Raw genomic sequence first — 13,698 nt, forward strand, 5'->3', positions numbered from 1 at the left:
TCTTTTTCAGGTAGACTGCCTATTTCCTCTTCATTTGTTTGGTCTGGTGGATTTTTACTTTGCTCCTTCATGTGCTGTGTATTTCTCTGTCTTCTCATTTTGCTTAACTTACTGTATTTGGGGTCTCCTTTTTGCAGGCTGCCGGTTCGTAGTTCCCATTGTTTTTGGGTTCTTCCTCCAATGGGTGAGGTTGCTCAGTGTGTTGTGTAGGCTTCCTGGTGCAGGGGACTGGTGCCTGTTTTCTGGTGGATGAGGCTGGGTCTTGTCTTTCTGGTGTGCAGGACTGTGTCTGGTGGTGTGTTTTGGGGTGTCTGTGAACTTACTATGATTTTAGGCAACCTCTCTGCTAATGGGTGGGGTTGTGTTCCTGTTTTGCTGGTTGTTTGGCATGGGGTGTCCAGCGCTGGAGTTTGCTGGTTGTTGAGTGGAGCTGGGTCTTAGCCTTGAGATGGAGATCTCTAGGAGAGCTCTCTCTGACTGATATTATATAGGGCCAGGAGGCCTCTGGTGGTCCAATGTCCTGAACTCAGCTCTCCCACCTCAGAGGCTCCAGCCTGACACCCGGCTATAGCACCAAGACCCCAGGTACGTGGAGAGTTTCTTGCCTTTAGGGAAGTCTGAGGTCTTCTGTCAGTGTTCCGTAGGTGTTCTGTAGGAGTTGTTCCACATGTAGATGTATTCTTGATGTATTTGTGGTGAGGAAGGTGATCTCCACGTCTTAGTCCTCTGCCGTCTTGAGGTCCTCCAGTCCATTTGATATGAAGGCTGGAGAATAACTTTTTGGTTCCATGCTCTGCCCTCAGGTCCACAGGGGCAGCAGCAGTATCTCTCAGTGCTCTCCAGAGTGGCCCCTCTTTTTAAACTGTCTTCAAGGGCCCTGGTCTTTGAAACTGAGACTGAAGCAACCTTGCTTCCTGGGCCTGTAGTGGCAGTGACGGCCCTAAAAGTCTCTGAATCACCTTCGGGGTCATTCTTTCCTTTTTTTGAAGGATAACGTACGTTAGCAACCATCTTTCATTCTGTCCCATTCTCTCTGTTCTTTTATTCCCAGCTAACAGTGTTTCTGCTGGTATAATCCCATCTCTATTCCTGGCTTCTGCTGACACACCTGATTAAACTTCCAGCTCATACTCGTACAAATCTCCTTATCAAATGGTTGTTCAGCCACACCCCTAATGTTCTCTTTGTAACACACTTTCTCATTTTTTATAACTTGGATAAGTTAAGAAATTATCAAATCTTATATTCTGGTTCTTTTTGACCAATAATTCCTTCAATTAGTTTTTCTCTTCTCACTCTTTTCTATAAACCATAACGAGAAACCTAGTTGCTCCTATAATACATTGCTTAGAAATAGTTTTAGCTAAATATCCAATCTCCTGTTTTGCAAGTTTTAATACCTTCTATACAATATTAGAACACAATTCAGCCAAGTTCACTGCCACTTTATATCAAGGATCAGCTCTCCTCCGGCTTGCAGTAACCTATTCCTCATTTCCATCTGAAACCTCATCAAAATGGCCTTTAATTTTCATATTTCTACCAGTATTCTCTTCAGGATAATATATGTATTCTCTAAAATTATAGGGGCTTTCTCTATGGCTCTCCTCTTTTTTTTCCTAAGCCCTCAACAGAATTGCCTTTAGTGTCCATATTTCTATGAACAGTCCCTTCAAGGTAATCTCGGCTTTTTCTAGCAGGTATCTCAAAACTCTTCTGTTCTCAACCCATCAGCCTGTTCAAAGCCACCACCACTTTTTAAGGTATTTGTTAAAGCATCACTCTACTTCCTGGACCCAAAATCTGTACTAGTCTCTTTGGGCTGCCATAAATAAATAGCTTAGACTAAGTGGCTTAAACAACAGAAATTTATTTTTTCACAGTTCTAGAAGATAGAAGTCTGAGATCAAGGTGCTGGCCTTTTCGGTTTCTGAGGAGAGCTCTCTTCCTGGCTTATAGATGGCTACCTTCTTGCTATACCTCACATGGTCTTTCCTCAAGTCATGCACAGGGAAACAGGAAGAAAGAGAGACAGAGAAAGACAGAAAGAGAGAGACAAAGAGAGAGAGACAGAGAGACAGAGAGAGAGAGAAGCTCTCTGGTATCTCCGTATATATATTTATACTAATCCTATTGAATTAGGGTCCCACACTTACTGCCTCTATTAACCTTAATTGTCTTCCTTAGAATACTCAACTCCAAATACAGCCACACAGGGGATTAAGACTTCAACTTATGACATTTGGGGAGGAGCTAAGCTTTCAGTCCATAAAACCTGGGTTGCTTCCACCTTTTGACTATTGTGAATAATGCTGCTATTATCACGTTTGAATCCTTGCTTTCATTTCTTTTGCTTATGTACAGAATTGCTGAATCCTGTGGCAACATTCATTAATTTTTTTCAACAAATATTTAAGTACTTTCTATACCACAGGCATTGTGCTGTGACCTGAGAACAAATGAATTCCTTTAAAGCTCACAAGGTCAAGGCCATCCCCTAAAGAAGAGTAATCATTATTTCAGTTTCCTGGATAGAAAGTGCCCAGGTTCAAAGTAACAACACATTTCACTCTCAATAGTGTCCCTCTTTGAGTAATAGTCTTCACGGTCACGTAAAACAATAAAGCCAATTCCTAAAGCTCAGGTCCTTAAAAACAAAGCCACTAATACATTTGCTCATAACTCTTTTATTCAAGTAAATATTCCTCTACCAGAGTGGTGTTTCATTCTCTTAGGTGATTTTTCTATTTGATACTCTTTAGAATTTCAAGGATTTTTTCTACTAATTAAAGATCCTTACTGCTAAAATTTAAGTGAACATTAAGTTACAAATTATGAATCTAAGGAGGCAGAGAAAGTCAAAAGGAAGAAAAGGGACAATGACTCCCTTGTGATTAAGAAAACTGCAGCTGTACCATTTCCCCTTATCTGTCACTTCCTTCACCTTTAGTTTAACTTTACTGTGATAGGGGGAATGGGTCAGAAACATGATTTTGGAAGCGTAACACCATCGTCTCATACCATCAGTCATGAAAAAGAATGAGAACGTCACTTTACTCCTACAGCAAAGCAAATTACAAATGGAATAACAAACTTAAATAGCATACCCCAAAATGAAAGAAATAAAATTAATGTTACAAATTTGGTAGGGAAATACCCCTCTAAATTTAGAAACAATTGAAGAAATACTGCTAAAAGATGAATATATATGGCAACATAAAATTAACTAAGAAGGAAAAAAAGAATATTCATCAACGGTATGAGCAATTATTGGATGGACTCTGTTCTGCACCAACAATGATAAAAGTCACAGCATGTCTCAGAGCATAAACTAAAGGGTAACAGACATGAAAACAATCATGTCCAATATCATAGAATGAGAGAGAAAGAGAGATTTACCTATATCTGTATTGTTAGTCTCAAAGCAATAAATTGTTGAAAATCATGTTTAACACACAAACTTCATGGCTCACATTCAAACTGCTGTTTTTAAAGCAGAATGGATATTTCTAATCACTTAAAATACATCAACCCTTCCTGTCCACCATTTATGAATTAGGTTCATGGTTCACGCACACTCATCTCTCTATACATGAAGTCTTAGGTTTCTACTAGTAAAGATCTCTTTATTACAAAGCTCTTCTTGTGACTTTAGTAATTTAATAAAACATTTTCTTTCTTTTCACTATTTATGTTTATCTTTTTAATTTAAGCCATCTCAACATTTGATTTACACTGTGTCTTTTTTTTTCTTTTAATAACTATTCTTAAATATTTTATGGAAGTAAGATAGGGCTGATTCACTTTTTAAGGTAAACCCCAAGTAAAGTATAAGTTAGATCTTTTATTATTGAACTACATTCTTTTATTATTGAACTACATATTATTGAACTACATTTTTATTATAAAACTACATTTTATTATTGAACTACATTCTACATTCTTTTATTATTGAACTACATTCTACATTCATTCTTGATATTACATGATATACTAATAAATGGTGGTTCTGTGATTTTGTTGTTGCTATTAACACTCTTTTTGTTTTCATTTTGCTTTGTCATTGGAAGCAATATAATATAGTGAAGGCAACTTTGTCAGCACACAAAAAGACATTTGAATTTTCACTGTATGCTTCAGTTTTCTATGTATCAATGAAGTCGATCACTTTTTTCTTATAATAAAGATAAGTAAAACAATATGAATGACTATGTTGCTATATAATGTCCTTAGAGGAATGATGCTATATAAATTAAGTGATATTTTTATCATTATTATTTACCACTACTTGCCCATTTTATAAAACAATCCATTCCTTTGCTCTTCATGATGTGCGCACCATGATTTCTCTTGCTATTCCTCCACCTAATGGCTATAATTGGCACAGTATTATAATGTGTTTGTGTGTATTACATATCATCCTTGAGGGAAAAATTTTTTGGCATCACTGTTTTCCAACAATTCCCTCTCATGTAATCTGTTTCATATTATAATGCCCTAGACATATTAACCTGTATTGGTACAAGTTAATCTTATTTTCTCCAGTTTTTTTTATAATTTTAGATTCCCAGCTTTCTTAGAAAGAACTCCCAATGAAATAGCATTGGCAGCATTTTAAACAATTGATAAAAAATAATTTAAAAATTAACAAGCATCAAACTCAAAGACTTAACCTAGAATATTTCCAAATGTAGTACAGATACATCTATCAATTCATTTAGCTTGTCTCCTTTGATACTTTTATTCTCATATAACTTGATATATTCAAAACAATATTAAGTATTTGTAATATTAAGATACCTTCTCTTCTGTGGGCCTGCTATTAAATTTATTTTATCTTGTCAAGTTATATGAGTAAATATTATTTTGTTCCTTTAATTAATTTTATGTTGCTATATATATTCATCTTTTAATAGTATTTCTTCAATTGTTTCTAAACTTAGGGATATTTTCTCCTCTGTGGGCCTGCTATTAAATCCATTTTGTCTTGAAATGTTCTTTATATAAAGATATATTTATATTTTATATAAAGATTTTCTAGTTGCTCTTTGGTTCTGACAGGACTTTTTTTACTTGAAAGCAACACAAATCCACTTCAATAAAACTTCCAGAAAAAATAAGATTTTATTGGAAGATATTACATATAACTCAAAAAAAAGTTCAAGAAAAAGTTAAACCAGACTGCATAAATTGTCAGCTACCATAACATTAGCAACAGGATGTCATTATCCTTAACTCTGAAGTTAGGACTTGCTTCACCATTAATGTCATGCAAGTCCTAACTTCTCTCTCATTGCAAATTCTCAGTAAAGAAACTGTTTAGCCCTGGCTGATTAGATCTCCTTATCTAATCAGGCAGGATCAAGAAGGAAGTGTCATTTGGAAGACAAATATATAGCCAAGAGAATTTATTCTCTTAGTGTATGAGGCTATGGATGGACCAAGAGATTATCATATTAAGTGAGGTAAGTCAGACAGAAAAAGACAAATATCATGTGATATCACTTATATGTGGAATCTAAAGAAAAATGATACAAATGAACTTATTTACAAAACAGAAATAGACTCACAGACATAGAAAATTAATTTATGGTTACCAAAGGGGAAAGGGTCGGGGGAGGGATAAATTAGGAGTTTGGGATTAGCAGATACAAACTACTACATATGAAAAAATAAACAATAAGGATCTACTGTAAAGCACACGGAACTATATTCAATATCTGGTAATAACCTATAATGGAATAGAATCTGAAAAAGAATATATATATATATACACATACATATATGGGGGTGTGTGTGTGTGTGTGTGTATGTATATATATATATATATATATATATATATATATATATATATAACTGAATTACTTTCCTGTATACCTGAAACACATTGTAAATTAACTATACTTCCATTAAAAAAATGGTTAAAAAAAGAAATAGCGCAATACTGAAAGCAACACAGTGTTCTTCAAGTTTAGAATGAGTAAATAAATCCTGGCGTATTCATACAGTGGAACAGTATATAGCAAAGGACATAAATAAGCTACAGTTGCATGTATCACTGTGGTTGAAACTCAAAAACATAATGTTAAAGGAAAGGAACAAGTTTTCATACAATATTATACCACTATATGAAATTCATAGAGATTAATATTAATATATTTACAATATCAATATATATTGAAAATATAATAAAGAAAGCTAAATAAATATTCAACACAGAACTCAGACAGTAATTTATACTGGGTAGTGAAAGAAGAGGGGAACATAGAATATTTCTAAGATATGGGCAAGGTTCTGCTTCACAATCTGAGTGGTGCACAATTGCGTTTGCTTTCTTTTGATTAAATCAGTAACACTATTGCTATTAATATTATTAAATTAGTAATACTATCATTATAATTAAAATATGCATATGGAGATCAACAGAACATTTTAGGATCCCCACTGCCTTTTTGATTTAGTACCAGCAAACTTTAAGCCTCATTTCCTCTCTATGTCCAGGCCCATCGTCTCTCCAACTTTCTGATAAAGCCCCCCTGCATCCACACAAACACACACAAGCATTTATGTTCTGTTGCTGTTTCTTTTACATTTGGTGCCAGACAGAAAGTCAGTTCTTCCACCAACAAGATTTTCCTTCAGAAATGATGGTGTACTTTTGCTTGCCTCTTTCCTGACTTCCTCCCAGGAAGCACATCCTCTGCCCCTGGTCGTGGGACATCCCATCCATGTGAATCAATATAATTTGTTCTTTGATGGTACCAAAGGCTAATTGTCATCAGTTTTGACAAAGGAACCTCACTTTAGGAGGAACCTTTTCCACATCACAGTGATATTGCTATAACAATACATATATGATTTTTGCACTCTTCTCTGTAATGTAGTTTTGATGCCAAATATAGTTTAAGGTTAAAATTTTCAGTGCTACTCAATTTACAGAGTCATTATTTGTTGTAAAGTTTTTTGTCAAAATTTTTCTCTTAATAAGTTTCTTATAACCTAAGACCAAAAGAGGTCTTTGACCTCATCAGTGATATTTACTCTCTATACAAATTTTCCAGCTTGGGGGCATTAAGGTCCAAAGTGGTTCACTTTTTCCTCATAAATAACTTTCTCCATTTCTGCCTTCACACAGTGGTATAAATGACTTACAATAGCTTAACCTTCTCTATTTAATTGCATTTTAACTGGGAATCAAGTATAAGGCAAAAAGATGAAACTGTAATGATTACTAGTCATCAGGTGACATCTGCTGAAAGTGTAGGCTGGCATCAGAAATTTGCTGGCACTCCTCATGTTGCATCACTGTTATTTCCTTCACTGTACTTTGACTGGCATATGGTAATGCCAAGATCACAATGGCTGTGTGAAGCAAAAGATATCAACAGTTCTATTGGTTGAATGTGTTGCTCTCATTTTAATACTTATTTATAAATTTTTATTTTATTTAGATTTATAAATTGTACCTCTGAGTAAATAAAGCTTAGAGAGGGTAGGCCTAAGGTCATCTAGTCACATTGGTAAAGCCACATGCCAAAGCCAATGCCTGGACCATAAAATCAATGTACATTTCACTACAACATACTTCTATTCTTTCTAAAATCCCACAACATCCATAGAACAAAAACTTCCTAACCAGTCAAAACAATTTAACCTTACTTAGGTGATTTGGCTTTAATATGTTCAGTACTTTAGAGAACAAATAAAATGCTAATCGTGATATCTTCAGCTAATAGAACAGAAATGGACTTGAAAGTGATTGAAAATAAGTTCTTGCTCTAAGAGTTTCTGCTTAGCAACCCTAAAAGTCTATAATTTCTAAATGTCCAAATTCTTTGAAGGATACTTAAAATATCTTAACAGTTATAAAGTTGGAAACAATTATGGTTGTATAAATAAAAACTTTTCTCATGCTTTAGTCAAATTTAATAACTATAATTCATAATAAGTGCAATACAGCATGGGATTCTAATAATGTAGAGCCATGCTCTCTTGCTTAGGAACATTAAAAGACCATGAGGCAGTGGAGGGGCATTTATTAAAATGAACATAAGATTGGGAATATGAATCTGTTTATATGTATTTGCATTACAATGCTGCACATTAGAAGATATATCAACCAATCATGTTTTCTCTATAAATATGAAAGAAAATGTAACAGGTGAACCATTCTTTTTATACTGGGAAGAAAAAAAAAATTCCAGTTTAAGGTTACAATAACTGCGTTCAAGTCCTAGTCAAGTTGCTTACTATTCCATAACTTTCTGAAACCACAGTTTCCTTAATCATAATTAAATTTTACCTGCCTTACATATTGCATAGTGTTGTATTAAGGACTGAATAGTTGATATGCCTCTGTGATTTGTTAGGTAAAAACACCATATGAATATAATTACTATCTACTGTGTTCTCTAAAATAATGCATTCAAACTTAAAGTTCACCTATACTTGAAACCTACAAAAATAAACTCCAAAATAGTTCATAGAAGAAAAGGAGAATAATCAGAGAAATAATGAAATATTTAAAACTGAAAGATATAAAAGTGATTAATTTCATTTCAAAGCTTGTGAGAGTCTACCTAACTGTATTTAGAGGCAAATACATAGCTTCTGATGAAAATATTTCAACATCAAAAAACCTGAAAATTGCAAAGCCAATAATTCAGATTAATTTTTTAAAATCAAAATAAGGAAATAATAAAGCCATCAGATAATAAAATAAAAAACAAAGGAACAGCAAGGTAGAGCAATATGGAAAACTAGATTCACAGGGTAAAACTGTATGACACAGAAAAGATATAAATTTGGGAAAGGGGGGATGTGTTTTTTAAAAGCATGGTTTAAATGAAGTGAAGTGAGAGAAACAGTAAGAGGCCAGAAATATAAATAAAGCACAATTCAATTAGTCAAGTATTTATTGGGCACCTAATATGTGCTAGGTACTATTTTAGCACTTATTTACAACAGTTTAAAAAAAAAGAAAGATAAATATCTCTTAGAGCTTTAATTGTAGTAGGGAAGATAGCTAAGCAAAATTTAAAAGTAAATAATAATTAATACATTAAAATGTTATGAGTGTTATGGAAAAAAAGTAAGTCAGAAAAGGGCGCTAAAGTTTGCTGGGGAATGGAGATTGTAATTTTAAACAGAGCATTGAGAAAGACTATCTTTCTCAAGTCAATCTCATTCTGAAAAACACAAAATAACTCCTATGTTCATTTCTCCATCAAAATCCAGATGTATATATTCAATTGCCTACTTTGCATTTCCGCTTGCATTTCTGGTTCATATCTCAAATTTAAAATTCCAATATATCCTACATTAACATCAAAATATATACCCCTTTGCCACCAAAACTGACTGACCTGCAGTCTTCCTCATCAGTCAATGGCAATCCCAGACTTTCAATTACTTAGAACGATAAGTAATAAGTAAATAAATAAATATATACATACACACATAAATACACAAACCAAGTCCTTCAGAATCCTTGTTTTCCCCTTTTTCTAACAAAGGACAACTAATTTGTCCAAAAAAAAAAATAGTCCTCTCAGAAGCAAAGTCAGAAATATCAAAACACTTGCATGAATGTTTAATGGATTAACATATATATATATGCAAATGTGTATGAACATGTACATAAATACATATGTCATGATTTACTGGATCAACTGACATATATTTGTATGTATATATCATGTAATATATCACTATATTATTTCTAATTATTTATCTCTGTATACACAAACATAAAAATATGTATATGTGTGATGTGTGTAAGTAAAGATAGAAAATATTTCAACAGTTTCAGTAACAACCTTGTTTGAACTTGTTTGAATAGACATCTATAGGGCACTGCACCTACTTCTGAAAATCCACAGTCTTTTTAAGCACATATATAGTGCTTATAAAAATTGCAGTGAATCACATCTCAACTCATTTCAAATAATTATAAGGAAAAGATAACTTTAAAGAACATGTATTTCAAAATTTAAAACAAATATTTAAATAATCAGTGAGTAAAGTCAAAAATCATAAAGCCAAATAAGAAAGATAGCTGAATGACAGGCACTGTACTACAAGTCAAACTTGTGCAATGTGGCCGAAATACAGGAAATACGTGATTTTAATTGTTTATATATTCAAGTAGCAGTAAATCTTAAATTAGCTATACCCCCAAATCTTAAAAGTTAAGAGCAGAACAGCAGAATATATCTACAGATACTACAAAGAAATTAAGGACAGGACATACCTTCATCAGCTATAAAATACTGATTCAACAGAAAACAAAAACAAACATTGATTCCTCAAAAAAATATTGAAAATGACAAATCTTAAACCAAACTATAACAATAATAATGTACAGGCAAGTCCCACACATAAAAATAAATGCAAATATCCTCAACAAAATATTGACAAATTATATTCAGGAATGATTAAGGAAGATAATTCCTTATTGGACATTATTTCCAGTATACAAGTTTACCTCAGGGTTACAGATATTTACTGTTCAAAATTAGAAAATTAATTGTTATTCATCTTATTACCAGATTAAAAGAGAATATCATAGTTGCCAAAAATTCTTTTAATAAAAGTTAAAAGTCGTTATAAAAATCTTTTTATAAAACTTTTAGTAACTATAATAAAAGGGTACACCCTAACTTCATAAAGCACATCTACCATAAACCTTCTGCAAACTTCTAACATTAAACATCTTCTCTTAGGATGAGGAGAGTGACAAGAATACCCCAAATAAGCAATTCTATTTAACACTGAAGTGAAAGATCTATACAGCCCAAGAAAGCAGAAATATAAATAAACTATTTTGAAAATTGAAAATTGGATATCTGCTTTAGGCTATAATGGAATAACAGAAAGAAACTTGCTTGTCCACTAGACAAACTAGAAAGCAGACAAAATATTTGAAACAATGGTTTTCAAACACTGAACATGAAAGTACAAGATATTGGTCCTTGAGAGAAGGAAAATAAATAAAGTGAGCCCTAGGAGTGTCCAAGGTCACTGTCTCGAAAATAATTTCTAGCACAAAGCACAGGGATTAAAAAAAAACCCACAAAAGTAAATATTAGATGTTTTCTTTTCAAAATTATGGAATATGTCCATCATCACAGCTGCTCTTCTATATTGAAAAGCAGGCCTGAGTGGATACAATTTTTAAAAATTTATAAGATTGGAAAGGAAGAAACAAAATGAAAAAAATAAAAAATAAACTTAAAAATATAAAATGAAATAGAACAAGAGAGAAAAATATAACAAAACAATATAATCCCTTAAACCAGCTGTGACTGGTTTAAGAAATAATTTAAAAAATAAAAATATCTCATTAACCATATGTACCTAGGAATAATTCTAACAAACTATATGCAAGGCTTTTATATAAAAATTAGTTAAACTTTATTGAAGCATATAAAAAAACAATTAAATAAAAACATGCAATTTTAATGGCTATGAAGACTCGATATTGTAAAGAATCAATCGATTCTCAATCCATTCTTAACCAATGAATTCCAATAAAAATCTCAAGATGATGCTAACACTTATAAGAAGGAAAATTCATAAAAAGGAAAAAAATCTAAGGAGAATCAAAATAATTTTTCAGAAAAAAAAGAGGAAAGGGAAATCAATATTTAATATCTGCAATAATTAAAATGGTGTGGTATTTGCAGTGGAATAGAAAAAAAATATGTAGATAAAAAGAACAGCATTAGGATTTTCAAACCAGACCCATGCACATATGGAACTTGACACATAATAGAATGAGCATTTTAAATCAGTAGGGAATTATGAATTATTTTTTAAAACTATTCTTGGACAATTGGCCACTCTCTTGGGAAAAAAAACCACACACAAAAGACCATTGCTTCTCATTACACACACACACACTCACTTACATACCTCATATATAATTGTATATATTTTGAATAAAGATTAAATGTAAAAAACAAAAAAAAAATGAAGAAAATATCTTCAGGCTAGTGGGATAAAAAAAAATTTCAAAATTCTAGAAATTCAGAAAATGTTACAAAAAGAATAAATTTGACAGCAATTAAAATATATAAGCTGTGATATGGTTAAGAAAACCATTATCAAAGTATAAAAATAAACATATGTATGTGATAGTGTATATGCGTCACAATGGATTAGCATTTAAATTATAGATAGAAAAACACAACAGAAAAAATAAATAATTCAAAACATATGAACAGTTAATTTACAGAAAAGAAAACCTGACTGGCAATAAACAGAACATTTGCTCAACCACATTACTATTGAGGAAAATGCAAGTTAAAACATTGCAATTTGATTCCAAACCTATCAGATTGGCAGCAAAAGTTACATGAATATCAAGTGTGTGGGCAATGCTGAATGAGATCTAAAATTGAAAATCAATTTGGCAATATCTGGGATAAGCTGATGGTGCATGTCATATGATCCAGTCGCACCACTTTTCAGTATATGTTTTAGTAAAAAGCTAGAATATGTATATAACGAGACATGCAAAACGATGTTCATTGAATGTTCACCATCATTTACAGTGGTGTGGTGCTTTAAATGTCATCAATAGGCAAGTGGATAAAGAAAATATGGTATATAGCATAATTCAATTCAGCAATTAAGATGAATGAACGTAGTCTACGTGTATTAACATGAATATATATAAAAAAGGTCAAATGAAAAGCAAATTTCAGAAGATGTGTACTATGAGAGCACTGATGAATATTTCAAAGTATATTGTTTATGGATATGTTCATATATAGTTAAAATATTAAAGCCTGGGTGGAAATGTTGCACACAACCTTGGAGATGCAGTTATCTTGGGGAGGAAGGGAGGGAAGGGAATCAAGGAGAGCTGCCAAGGGGGCTTCAACCTCTATTTTTAAATTCCATTTCTCTAAAACAAAAGATGTGAGGCAATCCTAGAAAATTTGTTAAGATTAAATGCACTTTTGGTGCATTTAAAAAATATGTCAGTATTTAAGAAATGAGGCAGATAAATATCAGTGACGCCTTCCTCCAAACACTCTGCAAAACTGTTACACTGTAATGTCCTCATTTACTATTATAAACAAAAGGATAAGGGAAGACCTAGATTGATTCTCATTCATCTTTGTTCCATAACGAACTTAATTCTAGTATTCAGTTTGGCTGATCAAATGATTAAATGAGGAATTTGCATACTTTAATACACTAGTGATAAAGCATTTTAACATTTAAGTGAGTTAGAACTACAATAATTTATCAATAATGTATTGTCTTCCACAAACACACATATACACATCAGGCAATAACTACACACATAAATCTGTGTATGGTTTTATATATATGATTTCTATGTGATATATGGGTATATATCACAAACACAGACACATATACACACACAAGAATTTGTGACTAAATGTCTAAATAATCCAAAGAAAGAAGAGATCCTCATTTCTATTCTAGGAAAGCATGTTGAAAAAGAAAGTACACCATCAATTAAAATATCTCCTAAATTCAGTTTGTTTCGTAAGCTGGGAAAAATTTGTTACATATACTTTTCCCCAGTCTTTTGAAGTTAAAGGAACCTAGAGCATATTTTGACTGTATCATACCATATATTTCTTTATTCATTCAAACTAGCTCAAAATTGTTTTGGCCAAGGACATTTCAAATAGTGTATTTCTATAGGTATCCATC

General features: G+C 32.4%; 1 long non-coding RNA gene across 1 annotated transcript in view; it reads left to right on the forward strand.

The window, feature by feature from the left end:
- The window catches only part of LOC132372638 (uncharacterized), a 180,021-nt gene that overhangs the window by 153,356 nt on the left and 12,967 nt on the right, over positions 1 to 13,698 (forward strand). The window lies entirely within an intron of this gene.

The sequence above is a fragment of the Balaenoptera ricei genome, chromosome 10 (assembly GCF_028023285.1).
Source record: "Balaenoptera ricei isolate mBalRic1 chromosome 10, mBalRic1.hap2, whole genome shotgun sequence".
In the NCBI taxonomy this organism is placed as follows: domain Eukaryota; kingdom Metazoa; phylum Chordata; class Mammalia; order Artiodactyla; family Balaenopteridae; genus Balaenoptera; species Balaenoptera ricei.